General features: G+C 47.8%; 1 pseudogene; it reads right to left on the bottom strand.

Annotated features, from left to right (window-relative positions):
• Positions 1-6,387: 6,387 nt before the first annotated feature.
• Positions 6,388-18,777, bottom strand: LOC148792173 (putative galacturonosyltransferase-like 7 pseudogene; annotated as a pseudogene).
• Between the last annotated feature and the right edge of the window lie 1,139 nt (positions 18,778-19,916).

Genomic DNA, 19,916 nt, shown 5'->3' with positions numbered 1-19,916 from the left:
TGGATGATCAATTCATTGGTGTTCACCCGGTAGAGACTTGCACTATTTAAACGTCTGAAGTCTGAATGGATAATCTAAATTAAAATCGATTTGATTGCACTATTCAGACGTCTGAAGTCTGAAATAATTGCTTTTCAGACGCCACAGCCGTTTGGATGTGCTTCTTAATATTAGGTCTAAAATGCATTTTCAGATCTTAAAATAAAAGTGGTTGGGCGAGTGCTTAATACGCTCAGAGGGCATTCAGACCTCGGTAAATGATGATATTATCCTCATAAAAATTAAAAATGACAAGAAATTGTCTTTCAAATAAAACCCAAAAAATTAGGTCATTCACCCTATTTTCGAACTGAGAAGAAGCTCACCACCATCCTCTCTTTAATCAATCTCCACCGCCATTTCTCTTTGAACCTTCACTTCGAACCAAATCTGCTCTCTTCTTGCTTCGAACTGAAGAACCTTCTCTTCGAACTTTGTCTTTGAACCGAATCTGAAGAAGCTCCCTCAAAAACCCTCACAATCTTCAGTTTTTTTTCTTTTTTATTGCCATGCTTGTTGGACAAACAGGAAAGTTTTATGCTATTCAACCATTCGGATTTATGCTATTCAACCATTCAGATTCGTTTTCTTTGTGGTATATGGATAAACAGGAATGGTTTTCGTTTGATTTACTTTACCCACATTCTTTGTAAGATTTATCATTAACCAAATGTATGTTGGGGAGAAGAACTAACCCAGAATCGTTTTCTTTGGAGTTTTTCTTTTCTTTTAATTTTGTAGTTTTCTTCAATTTATCGAAGACAATTGGCAGAAGGCAATTGGGCATCTTCAAAATCAACTCGCTGAAACTATTTTAATCCCAGAATTGCATGTTTTTTTAGGGAAAAAACTCCCTATTCCAGTGCTCTGTGGTCACGCAGTTTGTATTATCGGGTTACTTTACTCATTGTATAGGGAGAGAATAGGACTTTTTCAAAGAACTTGCTAACTGTGCTAAACCACCTCGGTTCTACTTATAACATTTTACTTTTGGCCCATTCATTGAAGTAGTATTGCTTTTTACTGAGTCTTGTCTTGTTGAGTGTCCCAAGCTCTCTGGGGATGAGTAAATGAATGGTGTTAGTTTGCGGAACTAGTTGTTGGCATATCAGAATCAGAGATAAGGTGTGTGTTATTTATTAATGATACGGTTTTTGGTAGATTTTGGGGTAAACGTAAGTTTTGCCAGTAGAATTGAATGAACCTATTAACTAATGAGATGTCACTGTATAGTTTTTACCAGTAATAACAGAAAAATGTATGGGATATGGCTGAATCAGTCCATGGGATTATATCATTAACCAAATGTATGTTGTTGCTTTAGTAGTCATTCCATATTACACAAAATTGTTATTTTATAGGATATTTTGAGATGATTAGCAGTGTGTCTATGTGCACTTTCATAGAAATCCAAGTGGATCAGTAGTCATCAAGTTCAGGTTCACTATGTCTGTCAATGAGTTGCATAGAGTAGGTGCTATTCCTACTCTATGGGTCATCCACATCCAAGCTGTTCCCTTGAGCTATCTACAATAAGATACGGACAAGCTTGGTGCTCCCAAAACGTGATGCTTCAAGAAAACACTGGTTGACATTGTCCACACCACCTTCTACCACCATTCCCAGCAACCCCTGAATTGTAGTAGTAGAAATACCAGATGCCCAACCAGGGTCAGATGAGCTAAGAGAAGAGATTGAGGGGAAAGCATTCCACATCAAAAGCTTCTGTGAAATCCTTTCCTCTAAGCTGGTTGGTTACCAACAAGATCTAGAAATGTTTTGAATGCTGACAACTGGAGTTGGATCTCAACAGCTGAACTTCGATTTTACTCTATCCCTGTTTCCCTGACAACAGGAGTAAGAGTATGTACATTTTAGAGCCCATTTTGTAAAATTTTGGACCTTAGCTCCAGCTTCTGCCTTCTTCGTCTCCATGGCATTCCTGGAGGTGTTCATGCAACCTTTGGGCCCATGATAGTTACTCTTTCTGCTAAACTCATTGTTTGGCTCTGATAGGTAGACAATTAAATTTTAATCATTTTATTATTTTTTAATAGTGAGTAATTATTTTTTATTAATTTAATTACGTTATTTATTAATTATTAATTATTTTCGTAGTTATTCTGTATTTAATTATTTTTTATTTGCGTTGGTTCAATATTGTTATAACTATTAATTGCACTATTAAATTTTAATCATTTTATTATTTTTTAATAGTGAGTAATTGTTTTTATTATTTTAATCACATTATTTATTATTTATTAATTATTTTTCGTAATTATTATGTATTTAATTATTTTTTATTTGGGTTAGTTCAATATTATTATAACTATTAATTGCACTATGAAATTTTAATTATTTTATTATTTTTTAATAGTGAGTAATTATTTTTTATTAATTTAATTACGTTATTTATTAATTATTAATTATTTTTCGTAATTATTATATATTTTATTAACTGTTTTGAACGATTTTAATATTATTTTGAATTTGATAAATTATTTTACATGAAATAGTACAAATTAAGTTTAAATATATCAAATAGTATATTCTAGGGGTAAAATAGTAAAAACAAGGTATTTCAAATGTTAAGAGTTTGGTCCAACACAAACAAGTCAAAGTATTCAGACCCTCTAAAAAGTAGAAATGCATTAATGCTTCTTTTCATATTTCAAACAGTTTTAATATATTTTTTAACTTTTCAGACTTCAGATTTCAGATTTATCAAACGCCACCAAACAACACCCACATGGATTGATGGAAGAGGTAGGGTGTTATTACCCAATAGCATGGTGGCCTCACCGTTGTAGATGATTCGATTAGTATATCTCTCCCCTTTAATTTATAGTACTGAAGACCTCCTTTTGATGTTTGTAGTGGGGAGAATGGTAGAGAGTGATCCGAACGAATGATACACTAGCATGAGCTTTAAGGTAGATTAGAGCAGCAGAGAGAGTTTCCTATTTTCATCCACGAGGTAAGCAACGATGAAAGGGGATGGATGGAGGGAAAAGTAAAGGGACCTTACCTATATATCTTAGCAGATGCAGAATAGCCGAGCATCCAGGAGATAGGGAAGAGGATTTTATACATTGAATTTGAGGGTTTTGAGAAATAATGCTTAGACTTAGAGGGTTTAGAAGTAGAATTCGTATTGTAAGGACCAAGTCAGTAGTGCTTGACCCACTCTGCATTAAAGAGACCTACACTAACAGTCAGCTGCTATATTATCTTGTCCACTAAAGAGTATGTAAAAAGGTTAGTTCATCCTCAAATCTTAAGCCCAAGTAATGAGCATGTTTCTGATGAATGCGCAACCCCATTGCTGCTTCACCTAATTTTAACACGGCAATGTGAAAATTGATTTTGATATTTAATCAAACTCTGTGGGTGTCACTTATAAATACTTTTGATTTTAATGGTTGTATATATTAAACTACATTCCATCCTTTCACTGTCAATGATCTCGCTTTACTAACAATCTTTGGCTTGGGATTATATGAAACCTATACCAAAAACATGGGCCTATACCTGCCAAACCCCTTTATATCAACAAAGTAAGTTCGGCAATAGTTTCTGATGCATTTGGTCTAGCTGTTTTCTGACAAAACTGTGAGCTCAGTCCAAGATAAATGATTCCGCCTTGCTTCATTTGTGTGAACTCTCTCTTTGGATCATGTCAAACTGTGATTAAGGTCCAAGATTGGCAACGGCCCCTTAAGTAATTAATCAGGAAAAGAACAAGAACCTGAAAGGAGGGATAAATTAAGATATGTTGATAAATCTGCTTTGATCCAGTCTTAAAGGTGAATGGAATAGTTGCACATATAAATTTGTGGGTTGGTTTAGTCTTTGGGTAACTAAGAACACAAAACAAGATGGGTTTCTCATTAGTTCTTTTGTGCCTGTTCCATCTTATGCTTCTTCTATCGCTCTTGCAATTATTGTAAGTATCATGGCGTCAAGCTTTCATCCAAACTATAGTCCATGTATGGCTTGAAATAGCTATTTAGCCAGAATCCAAATTTTGCCTTTCAAACAAAAGAGCTCTCTCTACATAGAATGATTAGTTTATTACTACATAAAATAGGGTTATGGGAGCTAAACTTAAGCCACATCTAAAGCAAATACAGCTAGAGCTTGATAGAAGGCTTCACTAACTAATTAGTTTCTTCTAACTCAGTAAACTGATTTCTTTGTTGACAGGGCAAATGCAGAAGACCCGGTATCTCCAAGTCCTCCCCAATCTAAGGGTGGTCCAAATGAAGATATGATTTCTTTTGTAGAGAGGGAAAAATATGGGTTGAATAGGGACTATCCAATACTCCCACCCTATCCCCCAGTGAAGGGAGTCCCAACTGAAGTCAATCCAGGAAGCCTAATAAAAGGCACATCACCCCTTGTTGATAACGTAAATGCAGAATCCCCTTCTAGAGATAGAGGGTATGGCGGGCGCTATCAAGATAATCCGCCATCCCCACCTCCCCCAATCAAAGTGAAGTTTCCAGTACGACCCTAGAAGAGGGGGGAGGGTGGAGGAAGAAAATGTTGGGAATAAGAACAAGAGAACCATCATTTCTGTGGGTTTAGTTTGGTAAGTTGATTGTCATATGATGTAATGTTTAGTCTTATATATGTGCAATAGATATGCTGCACTGATGCCATTCAAAAGATGGATAGATATAAAATGAATAGATTGAACTCAATTCAACAAAAATCAATGAATGAGAATTTTGATATGTCTTATTTTTATGATGGAGCCAAAAGAGGAGGCTGAATTTTTTTTTTCCCTTTTTGGGGGGTGGGAGGAGATTACTGTTAATTTCAAACCATGGATTTCTAAAACAGTCCTAGATGTTCTCTACAGGCTCAGTATAGACTTAAATCTGAATAACTAGTCAAATGGTCGTTGTTCTTGAAGTGTGTATTTAACAATTGGTGCAGATACCAGGGCAGCAAATCTGAGTGGTTAAGTGATGATAAACTACCTCCTTAGACTCTAGGTACCAAAGGGATAAACAGAGTTGATAAGCTGGCTTTAAACCAGACTTGAAGACAGGGGTAGTTCCGTACAAAAATCTGAGAAATTAGGTTATGGATCACTGGAATACATAACAACATGACAGAGGCTCCATTTTGGAAGAGTGCACATACAAATATGCAAGGTTCATGAAAATGACTAGAGTTCTCAAGTAATCATCTATACTATTAGTTATATTTTTGCAGTAAAGGGTTATTGACTGAAACTTGCCAAATGGAAGCAGGATAAGAGTAATTGACTATGAGGATCCATTCTGGGATTGCCATCTCAATCATTAGAGTGAATGCTCATTTGGAAATATCTCTGTGAGGACCCAAGCCTGTCTTGTGTCATTATAATTTTCTTTTTTTCTCTAAACCAGAGTTTATTCATAAGATTTTGATTCCATTTTTGTTCCATCCCTCATTTTTGTCTATTTTTTAGTTCTTTCCATTTTTTGGGAACAAGTTTTAATTAGGACAAAGATATATGCCTATTTGTCAATTATCATGCAATGCAAAGCAGGATTTTTGAGCTAAAATTTGGTCAAATCCGATCCAGTCCAATGTGAGTCCATTATAAATGGACCAGGTCTAATCCAATCCAATGAATATTTTGGACCATTTTGGACCGGGCCAATTCAATGTCTGGACTGTCCAATCCATGAAGAGACCTAAAGCATAGAACTTGCAAAGTTTCCACCTTCAGTCGTTTCAATATAAACCTGCTAGAAAATGAAGCCAGCTCTATTCATAATTCATCTCAGGAACAACTTGTTTGACCGGATATTTTTAGTTGAGATAGGAGTACCTCTTTCTAATCTTCTTCAAGAAGCCCATTGAGTGGTTGAGAAAAAGTTGTTGTTTTAATGTAAGAGAAGTTCGGCTCTCTGTAATTGGTTCCTTTCTTTTTTTGACTCTCTTCTTCATCATTCACCAAGTTTAGCAATCCACTTTGTCCTCTACTTCATCATGTCTTGAGAAAGTAAAGAAAGACCTGATTAATCAGTTGCAAATAGTAAAACTAGACTCCATTGGACTCTATCGCTCTCACATTATTGGCCAAATTCAAATGATATATTGTCTCTACAACAGTTTCTTCACATGAGCTTATTATATGCACAAGCATCAACGCCTTTGAGTCATCACCTAAATCAACAAAGTTAGGTTAGCATTTAGGAGCTCGGTTCAGTTTATACAGTTAAGAAACAAACATCAGATTGAAAAACTTTATCCAGGCATGAAGGCAATATTCCTTAAGGATTTGAATCAGCTTGATAATTCTGTCCATAAAGAAAGATTAACAAATTTTTTTCTTCAAAAAAAAAAGAAAAATCACCTTCTGATAAGTGAAGAGCAAATGGAGTTGGATTAAGGTATATATGGTCCATGTGTATCGGAAGAAGAAATGGAAAGAATTGTCACAAGTGTGATCCTACTAAAAATATCCACCTGGAAAGGAGAGGAAAAGTCTCACTTCCTAAGGAGCCTTCGCATTTGCACTAGTCTTCGGTAGCTGCTCATTTATACCAAGGTCCATCTACAATTTTCTCACTTACGATTTACCATCTGCCTTGTCCCTGATCTCCAATGGTAATTCTAGTTAAGCTAGAGAGATGATATAATATAATTGCCAAACCAAATGAATCCATAGACGCAACAAAAATAAAGAGGCCTCAAAACCCACCAATATGATCTGTTTGACATTTCATTCACATTCATCCACTATGTAGGTATACCCTGCCTCTCTTTTATGTACCATCAGCTACTAGCTTCTGTAAAGTTGAGGACACCGGCATCGGTGAGATTCTTTCCACAGACTCATTTTAATCCTTTGAATAATTTTGTAGTCAAGGTTTAAAACTTTCATACAGGCCAATACGAAGCTGGCTGGGGTGTATCTTGGCTTGCTTTTAATTTTATTCTTTTCAAATTGGTTCAGGTCATAACCCGAAACACCCCTATAGGGGCCCACCGATATGAGACGTATCAACCCATACGGCCTGATACAAGATAAAGCACATAGTTAATCCAACAAATAACCTTCAAGTTCACAACAAATAACCTCCTCCACTTCGCTAGATCCATCACCATGACTCCCATGTTGAAGTAACAGAGTTTTCTGCCCATGAACGTGCTGGAAAACCGCCTGTACGACCAAAAACTCTCCCTGAAGTACTTGGTGAAGTTGGCGTGGCAGTACTCTGGTCGTCCATAATTTCGAAACATCGTCTACTACCACGAGATCAGAATCCAAATATATAACCCGGCGAACGCAGGGCTCGAGAATGTTCGCGAGATAATTCCTGGCGTAATTCAACGGCTGCTCCAGAGCTTGCCTCAACGAAGTGGAGATCAGGTTCCTAACAATCTCCGGATTGAAGAAATAAACTTTGAATTTCAACTGCGGGAACGTAGAACGAACTAGGGTTTCGAGATTGGTCTCCGACTCCGACACGAGAAAATGGAAGAAAATGTTCTCTGGACAGAGGGAATGCTGTAGGATAGAGTGAACGGCGGTGATGGAGCCGCGAAGGTACTCAATGTCGAGAGCCAAGGCGATGTGGACAAGAGAAGGAAGTAGCACGATTATCCAAATAATACGGCAGTCGGCAGTTCTACTGAAATTCTCAAACTTTAATACTTCTGTTCAGCCTAGATGAACTGAAAGTCGAGAAACGAGCTTTGTAAATCAGCACGATTAGCAAAAAAGAATTTGATGATGCACAATCTGGCCGGTCTCAGCTGTCGATGATCTTGCCTCTGACTGAGTAACAGGGACCTGAAACGGAAGGAGAAGAGAAGCTCCGGGGAGAACCCGGCGTAAGGGCTCCGAAGCTCAAGTTAGAATCCTTCAAAGGCAAGAATAACCAGATAGCGCGAAAGTTAGCATACCTCGTTCCTGGGGGGTAGAAGCCTTTTATAACCACCTCGCGCACTCACTTCCAGGCCTCCGTCAGGTCGGGCATGATTACTTCTGAACTCCTGCCAGTTCGGGTGTCATTTCCTCTGGCCGGACAGAACAGCCACTGTTCCTTTTGTCGGAGCCGTCTCTGCGGCTAGTGACGATGGTTGCAGGTGGCGGTGGCAGGAAGCCGTTTGAAATGCGGCTGTCAGGCGTCAGATCCCAAATCAGTCAGGTGCGTCGCCCTTGGATACGGACGTCCCTGGTGTCGGGTACGTTTGGCTGGCCTGGTGCTTTGGAAGTGAAGTGTTGGAGTGGCGAGCGAGGTGCCTTGAGTTCGGTTTGGAGTGTTCCGAGCTGCCATGGGCCAGCTCGGATAAGCTTTGTGAGGCTCGGGGCCCAGTATAGTTCGTGCTCCTTAAAGGGAGCTCGGGTTCTCAGTAGGGAGCTCGCTCTTAATAGGGAGCTCGGACTCCCAGTAGGGAGCTTGTTCTTAATAGGGAGCTCGGATTCTTAGGGAGCTCGGACAGGGAGCTCGCTCTTAACAGGGAGCTCGGGCTCCTAGTAGGGAGCTCGGGTTCTTACTTAGGGAGCTCGAACCCTTAACAGGGAGCTCGCTCTTACTTAGGGAGCTCGGGCTCCTAGTACCGAGCTCGGACTTAGGGAGCTCGGGTTTTAGGGAGCTCGGACCTTTGACAGGGAGCTCGCTCTTAACAAGGAGCTCGGACTAAGTACAGCGGTCTGGAGTTCGGGCTCGGTAGTGAGTTTGGACTTGCTTCCGATGTTCGCTTTGGGTGCTCTACTGTCCCGAGCTGCTTGCCTTTCCCACGTGTCGGGCGATCGCGAGGTCGGGCCAAATTTCCCTTCATCAATTGCCCCCCACTCCCTGCGACAACAGTCCCGTCTTGGCGCGGGGAGTTTGCAAGGTAGCAGGAGGGTTTTGGTCCGTGCTGAGCGCGCTTGCTCTAATTTGATTTTCAAAAAAGGGCGCGCATTTGGGAGTCGTGACGGCAGTTATTCGGGAGTTGCGCTGCAGACGCTTTTATTGCGAGGAGACGTGCGCCGTTACCCCGTCAGTTTCGGGAAGACGCGTGCCGACACCTGTCCTCTGACAAGACGTGCGCAACGTTCCGTCAGTTTCGGAAAGACGTGCGCTGATTGGTTTTGGAAGACGTGCGGCTTAGCGTGGCTGTGGGCCGTTGGATTGGCTTCGATCTGGGCCATCGCTTTCCGTACGCTGTGGATATAAATAGTGCGCGGGAGGGGGGGGGCCCGTCCTTGCTACTGTTGTACGTCTTGAGCTCGCGCCTTAAGTTTCAGCTCGCGTCCAGGCTTTTCAGCTCGCGTCCCAGGTTTTCTTGCTTGTTCGAGTTCTCGCGGTCTGCTTCAGTCTTCTTCCCGGGTGAGTGTTTTTTGGAATCCCGTTCCGTTTCACGATGTCTGGTTTGGAGGGTTCAGACTGTTCAAGCGGGTCTGATGTGGGTTCTACGAACCAGTTTGCGTCCCACGGTAGTTCAAGTGAGCCCGATGTAGGTCCTGAGGGAGGGGTCGGGCCTACCACCTGAGGTGCTTCGGGTAGGTCAGCATCCACCTCCCGTCGTGGCCGGGTTGTAGATCAGTTCGTCCCTTCGACTATGACGCTTGAGGAACTTCAAACCCTCGTAGACTACTACAACTTGCTCAGTGAGTACGGTTACTTTATCCCTACGGGCAGCTTTCCTTGGGAACACGGTCATGATGAGATGGTGATTTTCCGGGAACAGCTCGCCGCGGGGCTGCGACTGCCCTTCCACCCTCTTCTTGTCGAGGTCCTAAACCACTTCGGTGTGACGGTTGGCCAGCTTCACCCGAACTCTATTAGGAACTTAGTGGGAACGATCTCTTTATTTTGCGACGAGAACTTCCCTCTGGATCTGGAGATTTTTTCTTCTATCTTAATGCTGAAAAAGCAAGTGGGTCCCCTTCTTGGGCTTAGGCGGGCATACTACCTATCCCCTCGCCCGGGCTTCAAGCTCTTACACGGACTCCCCAATAAGGTCCCGGCGTGGAAGCGGGACTATTTCGGGGTGCGAAGTGCGATGGGGTGGCCGTTTCAGACTGGCTGGGGGGTGGCCGCTCCTGATTCCGGCATCACACTTGATGAGGAGACGGCGAAGGGCCTCCGGCAATGGGCGCGGCTTGGGCTGGATTGCCAATGGTATCTGACGGAGGCCAAGCTTATTGCTGTGGGCCAGAGTTCGGGTAGGTTCTCTCCCTAGTGATCCTGTCTTGCTCTTCTCTTACGTGTCTTACTGATGCCGAACTTCTTTTCGCAGGTACAATGGATTCTCGAGGGACCCGAGGTGGGCACTTGTTCGAGGGCATGAAGAGAAGGAAGCGGGTGGCCAAGCGAGCTCGCGCCGAGCCATCCCGAGCTGCGGAGCCCGAGGTGCCGGATTATCCGGCAGAGGAGCCCGAGATGGTTCCTCCTATGCAGGAGCCGGCGGGGGCTCCTTATGCCGAAACCACACACACGGGGGCTCCCGCCTATTCCGAGTTTGCTCATATGCGAGCTGGGCTGTCGGGCTCGGAGGCCCCGGGGGATTTCAAGAGCGTGCTGTCGCCTGTTCATGCTCTTCAACGGAGTAAGGAGGCGATGTTTCCCGAGGAAGTTGCGGCGTGGACCGAGCTCCCTCTGCACCAAGTGGCCTGCCGTGCCGTTGCTCATGCCATGGTGGTAAGTGATCCCTTCTTTAGAGCTCGGCTTTTATTCGTTTTTCTGATCCCATTTTCCTTTGATAGGTGAACTCCTCCATTCACGCCTTGGCGAACCAGGCGGAGAAATGCTCGAGGCAGGCGCGAGCTGCCGAGGAGAATGCTCGTGCTGCTGCTCGTCGTTCACGGTCTAGGCAGGCGAGGTCTCAGAGGGATGCCGAGGCCATGGGAGTGGTGGTGCAGCGTATGGCGGAAATGAAGCTGGACCTGGAGCACCAGGTCGAGTATCTTCAGGAGGATATCAGGGAGAGGACTCAGATCTTCTCTCAAGGCATCGAAGACGCGAAGAAGAAGGCTGTCAGCGATTACATTGCTTCGCCGGATTTCGATGACCTGATGGTAGACTCCTACAGGAGGGGTTTCAAGCTAAGTCGGTGGATGATCCGGAATACGTACCCCGACCTCGATACCAGCACCATATCCACTTCGCGCATCACTCCGGAGATGGCTAATGCTGCGGATGCCGAACCAGACTCCGAGGGGGAGGCAGGTCCTTCGGGCGTTGTCGAAGAGGCTTCTGATAACGATGAAGTAGCCCTGGGCTTGTGAATGTACACTTTTTTTTTTATGTACACATCTGTTTTGAAATGAAATGTCTTTTTGTTCATGTACTGGTGTCTTCGAGCTATATTTTTTGCCGAACTGACCTTTTCGGTCCTTTAGTTCGTTTTATGAAATGACTTCGACGTACTTGCCTTAGTGGCCTATAGATAGTACCTTCTCAAGTTGACAACGTTCCATGCTCGGGGTACTTGTTTCCCTTCTAGGGTTCCGAGCTCGTACGCTCCCCCACCGAGTGTTTTCATTACTCTGTAGGGTCCTTCCCAGTTTGGTCCAAGTTTCCCTCTGCCGGGTTCGGGCACCATGACCTTACGGAGAACTTGGTCGCCGACGCGGAAGTTTCTCTTTACTCGCGCGTTGTAGTACCGAGCTACCTTTTGTTGGTAAGCCGCAGTTCGGATGTGCGCGAGGTCTCTCACTTCGTCCAGTAGGTCGAGGTTGGTGCGTAACTCGTCCTCGTTTGTCCGTTCGTCGTACGCTTCTAGTCGCAACGTAGGCACTTCGATTTCCGCCGGGATCACTGCTTCGGTGCCGTAGGTGAGGTTAAAGGGGGTCTCACCTGTGGCGGTCTTTTCCGTGGTTCGGTGTGCCCATAAAACACTTGGTAGTTCGTCTGCCCACAAACCTTTGGCTCGGTCCAATCGCGCTTTCAGTCCACGGAGGATGGCTCTGTTCATTACTTTTCTTTGGCCATTTGCCTGCGGGTGTGCGACCGATGTGAAGTTCTGACTAATTCTTATACTTCGGCACCATTCTTGGAACTTGATATCTTCGAACTGTTTGCCGTTGTCGGAGATCAGTACCCGAGGTAGCCCGAAGCGACATACGATGTTCTTCCAAAAGTTTTGTATGTTTCGGGCTGTAACTATTGCCAGGGGTTCAGCTTCTATCCACTTTGTGAAATAATCTACTGCCACCACTAAGAATTTTCTCCCGCCTGTCGCTGGTGGGAATGGCCCCAGGAGGTCGATGCCCCATTGGGCGAAGGGCCATGGACTGGTGAGGTATTTGAGGTCGGCAGTGGGCTGATGGTGGATGCTGGCATGCTTCTGACACTTGCCGCATTTTCTGACGAGCTCGATTGCCTCTGTCTTCATCGTTGGCCAGTAGTATCCTTGTCGAAGTGCCTTTTGGGCGAGGGCTCTGCCCCCCAGGTGTCCGCCGCACAAGCCTTCATGGATGTCGCGGAGTACCAGCTCGGCTTCGGCTGGGCGCAAGCATCGCAGATAGGGGAGCATGTAGGACCGTTGGTACAACCGTTCGTCTATAATGACGTATTTGGCTGCCTGGCGCTACACCCTCTTGGCTGTGTTGCGGTCCGCGGGGAGGGTTCCGTCTAACAGGAAGCTCGCGAGTGGGTCGATCCAGCTCGGCTCTGCTTCGGTGACGGGAGCGACCTCTTCTGCCCCACCGAGAATGCTGGGCCGAGGCAAGTCCTCTACGTACACGGTTCTCCTGGCGTTGTGGCTCGTGCTAGCCAATCGGGACAGGGCGTTGGCCTCAGCGTTCTCTGACCTCGGGATTTGCTTCATGAAGTGTGATTGGAAGTTGAGCAGAGCTTCCTTTACTTTTACTAAGTACGCAATCATAGTGAGTTCGCGTGCTTCGTACTCGCCTATAACTTGGTTGACCACGAGCTGGGAATCACTGCAGATAACCATGTGCTTTGCTCCGACCTAGCGCGCTAGGTTTAGCCCGGCTATCAGTGCCTCGTACTCCGCCTCGTTGTTGGATGCCGCGAACTCAAAGCGTAGTGCGTATTCCAATTTTGTTCCGCCCGGGCCGCGTAGCACTATTCCAGCCCCGCTGCCTTGTTGGTTCGAGGAGCCATCTATGTGAAGGATCCAGGGCTCCTCATCCCAGTTCGCGCTTGGTCTAACCAGGAGGGAAGCCACGCTGACTGCTACTTCACGGGGTTTGGACTCGTTTGGCTTGGGAGCTCTGAGTTCGCCCGAACTAGGGACCTCGGGCTCGACCAGCTCAGGGGCTTCGGGGTTGAACGTGCACTCTGTGATAAAATCTGCCAAGGCTTGGGCCTTGATGGCAGTTCTTGGCTTGTACTGGAGATCGTACTCGCTGAGTTCAATGGACCACTTCGTCAGCCTGCCGGAAACCTCGGGTTTGAGTAAAACTTGTCTCAGAGATTTGTCGGTCAGGACGATGACGGTGTGGGCCTGGAAGTACGGGCGGAGTTTTCGTGTTGCTACCACCAGGGCATACGCTAGCTTTTCTATCTGCGGGTACCTTGTCTCTGCTCCTTGCAAGATTTTACTAACATAATATATGGGTCGTTGGACCCGGTTTGCCTCCTTTACTAGTACCGAATTGACCACCTCGTCGCTAGCCGAGAGGTACAGCTCTAAGACTTCGCCTTCCTCGGGCCGAGCTAAGGTTGACACATTGGCGAGGTAGCCTTTTAGCTCGTCAAACGCGAGCTGACAGTCTTGGGTCCATTCGAACCTTTTGCCTTTGATTGCTTTGAAGAAGGGTAGGTAGCGATCTGCCGACTTGGACATGAAGCGGCTTAGGGCGGCTATGCGGCCGTTTAGCCTTTGGACTTCTTTTATTTTCCGAGGTGGTCTCATATCTAGGATGGCTTGTATTTTGTCTGGGTTGGCCTCGATGCCACGTCGATTGACAACGTAGCCCAGGAACTTGCCCGAGGTAACGCCAAAGACACATTTGTTGGGGTTTAATTTCATGTTATACTGATGCAGGATTTGGAAGACAGAATCTAAGTCTTGTATTAATTCTTGCAAAAACTGTGTTTTGACGACCATGTCGTCTACATAGCACTCTATCTTTGTGCCGATCAGGGGCCAAAACAGCCTATTTACAAGTCTTTGGAAGGTCGCCCCGGCGTTTTTTGACCCGAAGGGCATGACCTTGTAACAGTATAGACCGAACTCGGTTATGAAGCTGGTTTTTTCCTCGTCGGACTGGTCCATCCGGATTTGGTTTTTGCCTGAGTAGGCATCCAGGAAGCTTAGCAATTCATGTCCCGAGGTCGCGTCCACTAGGCGGTCGATCCTAGGAAGGGGGAAGCAGTCTTTCGGGCAAGCCCGGTTCAGGTCGGTGTAGTCGACGCACATGCGCCACTTGCCATTCGCCTTTTTCACCAGCACAGGGTTGGCCACCCAGCTCGGGTAATGGACTTCCCTTATGAAGTCTGCCGCGAGGAGCTTTTCGACTTCCTCGTCGACCACTTTCCAGCGCTCCGGGGCTAAGTTTCGTTTCTTCTGTCTAACGGGTCTGACTAAAGGGTCAGTGTTAAGTTTGTGAGTTATAAGACTAGGGTCAATACCGGGCATATCGACCGCGGACCATGCAAAAATATCTAAATTTTGGAGTAACTTACCAGTTCGGTCCGTAGGGGTTCCTTGACAGAAGCACCAATCTGGAGTGTGCGAGATAGGTCCGTAGGTGAGGTCGGGATCGCGACTGTTTCTTCTGTTGGCGAGGCTCGTTCTTCGCCTTGCTCCGTAGGCCGCTCCAGATCGGGGTCACCGGCCGGCTTGGACTTGCCCTTTAGGGCGGCGACGTAGCACTTGCGGGACTCGAGCTGGTCGCCCCCCACTACCCCCACACCGAAGTCCGTAGGGAACTTCATTGCCAAATAGTAGGTAGAGACCACCGCCCGCAGGATATGCGTGATTGGCCGTCCTATTATGGCGTTGTATGGGGAGGGGGTCGCGACCACCAGAAAATCGTGGTTGAGTCTGACCGCACAAGGCCACGTGCCAACTTCCACGGGCACCGTTATCTTTCCAAGGGGCCTGACTTCTTCCCCGCTGAAGCCCACCAGGGGAGTGCTTGCAGGTTTTAGTTCGCTCCTTGGCAGCTGTAGCCGATCAAACGCCGACTTGAATAGGATGTCCGCCGAGCTGCCTGAATCTACGAGCACGCGCCTAACCTCGAAGTCGCTGATCCTGAGTTTAATGACAAGTGCGTCGTCGTGAGGGTAGCGAACTCCCCGCACGTCGTCTTCTGTGAAGAGGATCGGCTCCTCGGTCTTCGGCCTCTTCGGGGGTTTCCGCTCCTCGAGGACCGCTTCGCGAACTGAGGTCCGGGCTGCCGCTGATGTGCACCCCACCACCACCGAACCTCCCACAATTACATGGATGGTTCCCCGAACTGGCCTTTCTGCCGGAGGCTGTCGCTGCATCGGTTCGGCAGGCCTGCTGCTAGTCTCCGGGGCGTCTTTTAAGTGTTCGCCCGGCTGATCCGCTTTATTGGTATTATTGTTGTGCTGTACAAAGTTTCTTAAGTATCCGCGACGGATGAGCCCCTCTATCTCATCTCGGAGGTTATTACATTGCTCGGTACTGTGACCCTGATCCCTATGGAAACTACAATACAAATTCTTGTTTCTTTCGTTCGGATTTCCCTTTAGGCGAGGTGGCCATTTCACGAAGGGGGCGTCCTTGATCGTCATTAGGATCTCGGTCCGCCTCGTGTTCAGTGGCGTGTAATCCGTCCGAATTGGTAGGGGAGCTCGGAACGACTGGTTCGGTTTTGGGTCCCGGGTCGGGTTTTTATGGTCGGCCGAGCTACAGGCTCGCCGTCCCTCTTTCTTTTCTCATTTCCGCCCTCGGTTCTTTGGTTGATTTCCTCCTCCGTCCTCATGAACTTGTCCGCGAGTTTGAGGAACTCGGCCACGGTTGCGGGCTGGTTAGCTACCATGTGCCACTTGAATTCCTTGTGCGTCACCCCTCTTTTTGCTACCGCGGGGTCTAACCGGGGTATCTGTAAGCATGCCTCATTGAATCGTTTGATGTAGCCCCGTATGGGTTCTTCTTCCCTTTGGACTACTCCGAAGATGCTTTCCTCTGCTCTGGGGCACCGTTTGCTGGTGACAAAGTGTGCAGTGAAGACCTGCACGAATTGAGCCCAACACTTTATCGATCCGGGGGCCAGGTTCCTGTACCAAGTGCGGGCTACCCCCTTGAGGGTGGTGGTGAAGGCCATGCACATGCATGATTCGCTGGCCCTCGCAAGGTGCATTTGGGATTGGAAAGCGTCCACGTGGTCATTGGGGTCGAAGGATCCGTCGTACTTGTCTAAGGGCGGGAGCTTGAAATCTCTAGGCAAGGGGACTGCCAGGAGTTCTGAGGCGAGGGGGGAAGGAACTGAGAGAATCGGGGCGACTCCTACCTCGTCCGAGCTCGTCTCGCCTTTGCCTCTGAGCTCAGATAAGACGCGGGTGGCGGTTCGTCGACTTCGACGGCGTCTTCGCTGCTGAGTGGGCCTTGTGCTGGCGTTGCTGGCCTCCGTGTTGCCGAGCTCGATGGGCTCGGAGTGCTGGTAGTCCGCTGCTGCCCGTGCGCCGAATCAGTTTCCCACCAGTGGGGACTCCGGTTTGGAGACCCGAGGTGCCGACCTTGCGGGCGAGGTTCTTGATCCGCGTGCGAGCCGCGAGGCGGGGATGACTTTTCTTTCCCTCCGGCCTGGGGACGAGGCCTGGCTGTTTGGGGGATTTTGGGGCCTGGAGGCCTTTCCTTGGTGGAGGCGCCCATCCTGCGGAGAGGCCTTTACTGGCTTCGGGGCAGGGTGGCGAGGTTGGAGTAGTGGTTGGGTCGGTGTCTGTTGGGGGAACTGCTGCTGATAGTGGTATTGGGAGAGGTTGTGCAACACTTGGTGCTGGTGAAGCTGGTGTTGCTGGAACTGCTGCATCTGGGCTTGCATTGCCCGCATGCATTGCATTAAGTCGTCCAACCGATTTTGGCTAGCTGCCAGGGGGACGGCGGTTGGTTCAGTGAAGGTAGTCTCGATGGGAAGAGGGAAGGGGATGTTTGCGGAAGGTAGGCTTACAGGTGCCACTGCTTGTGGCGTAGTCAGATTGGGGATTCCATCCACCGTGAGGGGGATGGTGAACTGCCCAACACACACCACGGGAACTTGGAGCTGTTCCCCGGTGGTGTTTGTCTCTGTGCCGCGTCCGGCGTTGCTGGATGAGGCCATGAGTAATGAGTTTTTCAGAGAAGAAGGAAAGGGTATGAATGTTTTGGAGGGAGGCTTTTTGAAGCGTTTCCCACAGACGGCGCCAATTGATGATGCACAATCTGGCCGGTCTTAGCTATCGATGATCTTGCCTCTGAATTGAGTAACAGGGACCTGAAACGGAAGGAGAAGAGAAGCTCCGGGGAGAACCTGGCGTAAGGGCTCCGAAGCTCAAGTTAGAATCCTTCAAAGGCAAGAATAACCAGATAGCGCGAAAGTTAGCATACCTCGTTCTTGGGGGGTAGAAGCCTTTTATAACCACCTCGCGCACTCACTTCTAGGCCTCCGTCAGGTTGGGCATGATTACTTCTGTACTCCTGCCAGTTCGGGTGTCATTTCCTCTGGCCGGACAGAACCGCCACTGTTCCTTTTGTCGGAGCCGTCTCTGCGGCTAGTGACGACGGTTGTAGGTGGCGGTGGCAGGAAGCCATTTGAAATGCGGCTGTCAGGCGTCAGATCCCAAATCAGTCAGGTGTGTCGCCCTTGGATACGGACGTCCTTGGTGTCGGGTACGTTTGGCTGGCCTGGTGCTTTGGAAGTGAAGTGTTGGAGTGGCGAGCGAGGTGCCTTGAGTTCGGTTTGGAGTGTTCCGAGCTGCCATGGGCCAGCTCGGATAAGCTTTGTGAGGCTCGGGGCCCAGTATAGTTCGTGCTCCTTAAAGGGAGCTCGGGTTCTCAGTAGGGAGCTCGGACTCCCAGTAGGGAGCTTGTTCTTAATAGGGAACTCGGATTCTTAGGGAGCTCGGACAGGGAGCTCGCTCTTAACAGGGAGCTCGGGCTCCTAGTAGGGAGCTCGGATTTTAGGGAGCTCGGGTTCTTAGGGAGCTCGGACCCTTAACAGGGAGCTCGCTCTTACTTAGGGAGCTTGGGCTACTAGTACCGAGCTCGGACTTAGGGAGCTCGGGTTTTAGGGAGCTCGGACCTTTGACAGGGAGCTCGCTCTTAACAAGGAGCTCGGACTAAGTACAGCGGTCTGGAGTTCGGGCTCGGTAGTGAGTTTGGACTTGCTTCCGATGTTCGCTTTGGGTGCTCTACTGTCCCGAGCTGCTTGCCTTTGCCACGTGTCGGGCGATCGCGAGGTCGGGCCAAATTTCCCTTCATCAGAATTCAAGTTCTAAAATCATAAAATCTTTTTCTGCATCGTGTAAAATGATTTGAAGCCTTCTAAACTAAGGTTGATGATATTAAAATTTCATGTAAATTGCTGAAATCCCTCCGCCGTGATGATTATTTATTGCCGACGGTAATAATTGTGCAGTCGCCGTCGGATAAATGGAGAGAAAGAGTGTAAAGTTCGTCACAGAAAAGGAGAGGCGTTTTACTTTAACCCTTCATACGATTCAGAGACACGTGTTTTTCCAATGCGGGAACGTTGCCTGGGCGCAGCGCGCCAAGACCGAAGCCGAACTCAATGATTCGGCTGCCCGTAGGGATAAAGTAACCGTACTCACTGGGCAAAATGTAGTAGTCTACGAAGGTTTGAAGTTCCTCAAGCGTCATTGTCGAAGGGCCGAACTAATCTACAACCCGGCCACGACGGGAGGTGGATGCCAACCTACCCGAAGCACCTCAGGTGGTAGGCCCGACCCCTTCCTCAGGACCTACGTCGGGCTCACTTGAACTACCGGGGGACGCAAACTGGTTCTTAGAACCCACATCAGACCCGCTTGAATAGTCTGAACCCTCCAAACCAGACATCGTGAAACGGAACGGGATTCCAAAAACACTCACCCGGGAAGAAGACTGAAGCAGACCGCGAGAACTCGAACAAGCAAGAAGACCTGGGACGCGAGCTGAAAAGCCTGGATGCAAGCTGAAACTTAAGGCGCAAGCTCAAGATGTACAACAGTAGCAAGGACGGGTCCCCCCCCGCACACTATTTATATCCACAGCGTACGGAAAGCGACGACCCAGATCGAAGCCAATCCAACGGCCCACAGCCGCGCTAAGACGCACGTCTTCCAAGACCAATCGGTGCATGTCTTTCCGAAACTGACGGAACATCGCGGACGTCTTGTCAGAGGACAGGTGTCGGCACGTGTCTCCTGAAACTGACGGGGTAACGGCGCACGTCTCCTCGCAACTCCCAAACAACTGCCGGCACGACTCCCAAACGCGCGCCCTTTTTTGAAAATCGAATTAGAGCAAGCGCGCTCAGCACGGACCAAAACCTCCTGCTACCTTGCAAACTCCCCGCACCAAGACGGGACCGTTGTCGCAAGGAGTGGGGGGCAATTGATGAAGGGAAATTTGGCCCGACCTCGCGATCGCCCGACATGTGGCAAAGGCAAGCAGCTCGGGACAGTAGAGCGCCCAAAGCGAACATCGGAAGCATGTCCAAACTCACTACCGAGCCCGAACTCCAGACCGCTGTACTTAGTCCGAGCTCCTTGTTAAGAGCGAGCTCCCTGTCAAAGGCCCGAGCTCCCTAAAAACCCGAGCTCCCTAAGTCCGAGCTCCCTAAAAACCCGAGCTCCCTACTAGGAGCCCGAGCTTTCTATTAAGAGCGAGCTCCCTGTTAAGGGTCCGAGCTCCCCAAGAACCCGAGCACCCTAAAATCCGAGCTCCCTATTAAGAACTCCCTACTGGGAGTCCGAGCTCCCTATTAAGAGCGAGCTCCCTACTGAGAACCCGAGCTC

Source organism: Nelumbo nucifera, chromosome 4 (genome assembly GCF_055504915.1).
Source record: "Nelumbo nucifera cultivar China Antique chromosome 4, China Antique-T2T, whole genome shotgun sequence".
Taxonomy (NCBI): domain Eukaryota; kingdom Viridiplantae; phylum Streptophyta; class Magnoliopsida; order Proteales; family Nelumbonaceae; genus Nelumbo; species Nelumbo nucifera.
The sequence above is the reverse complement of the archived record's forward strand: the minus strand, read 5'-3'. Positions and strand labels throughout refer to the sequence as shown.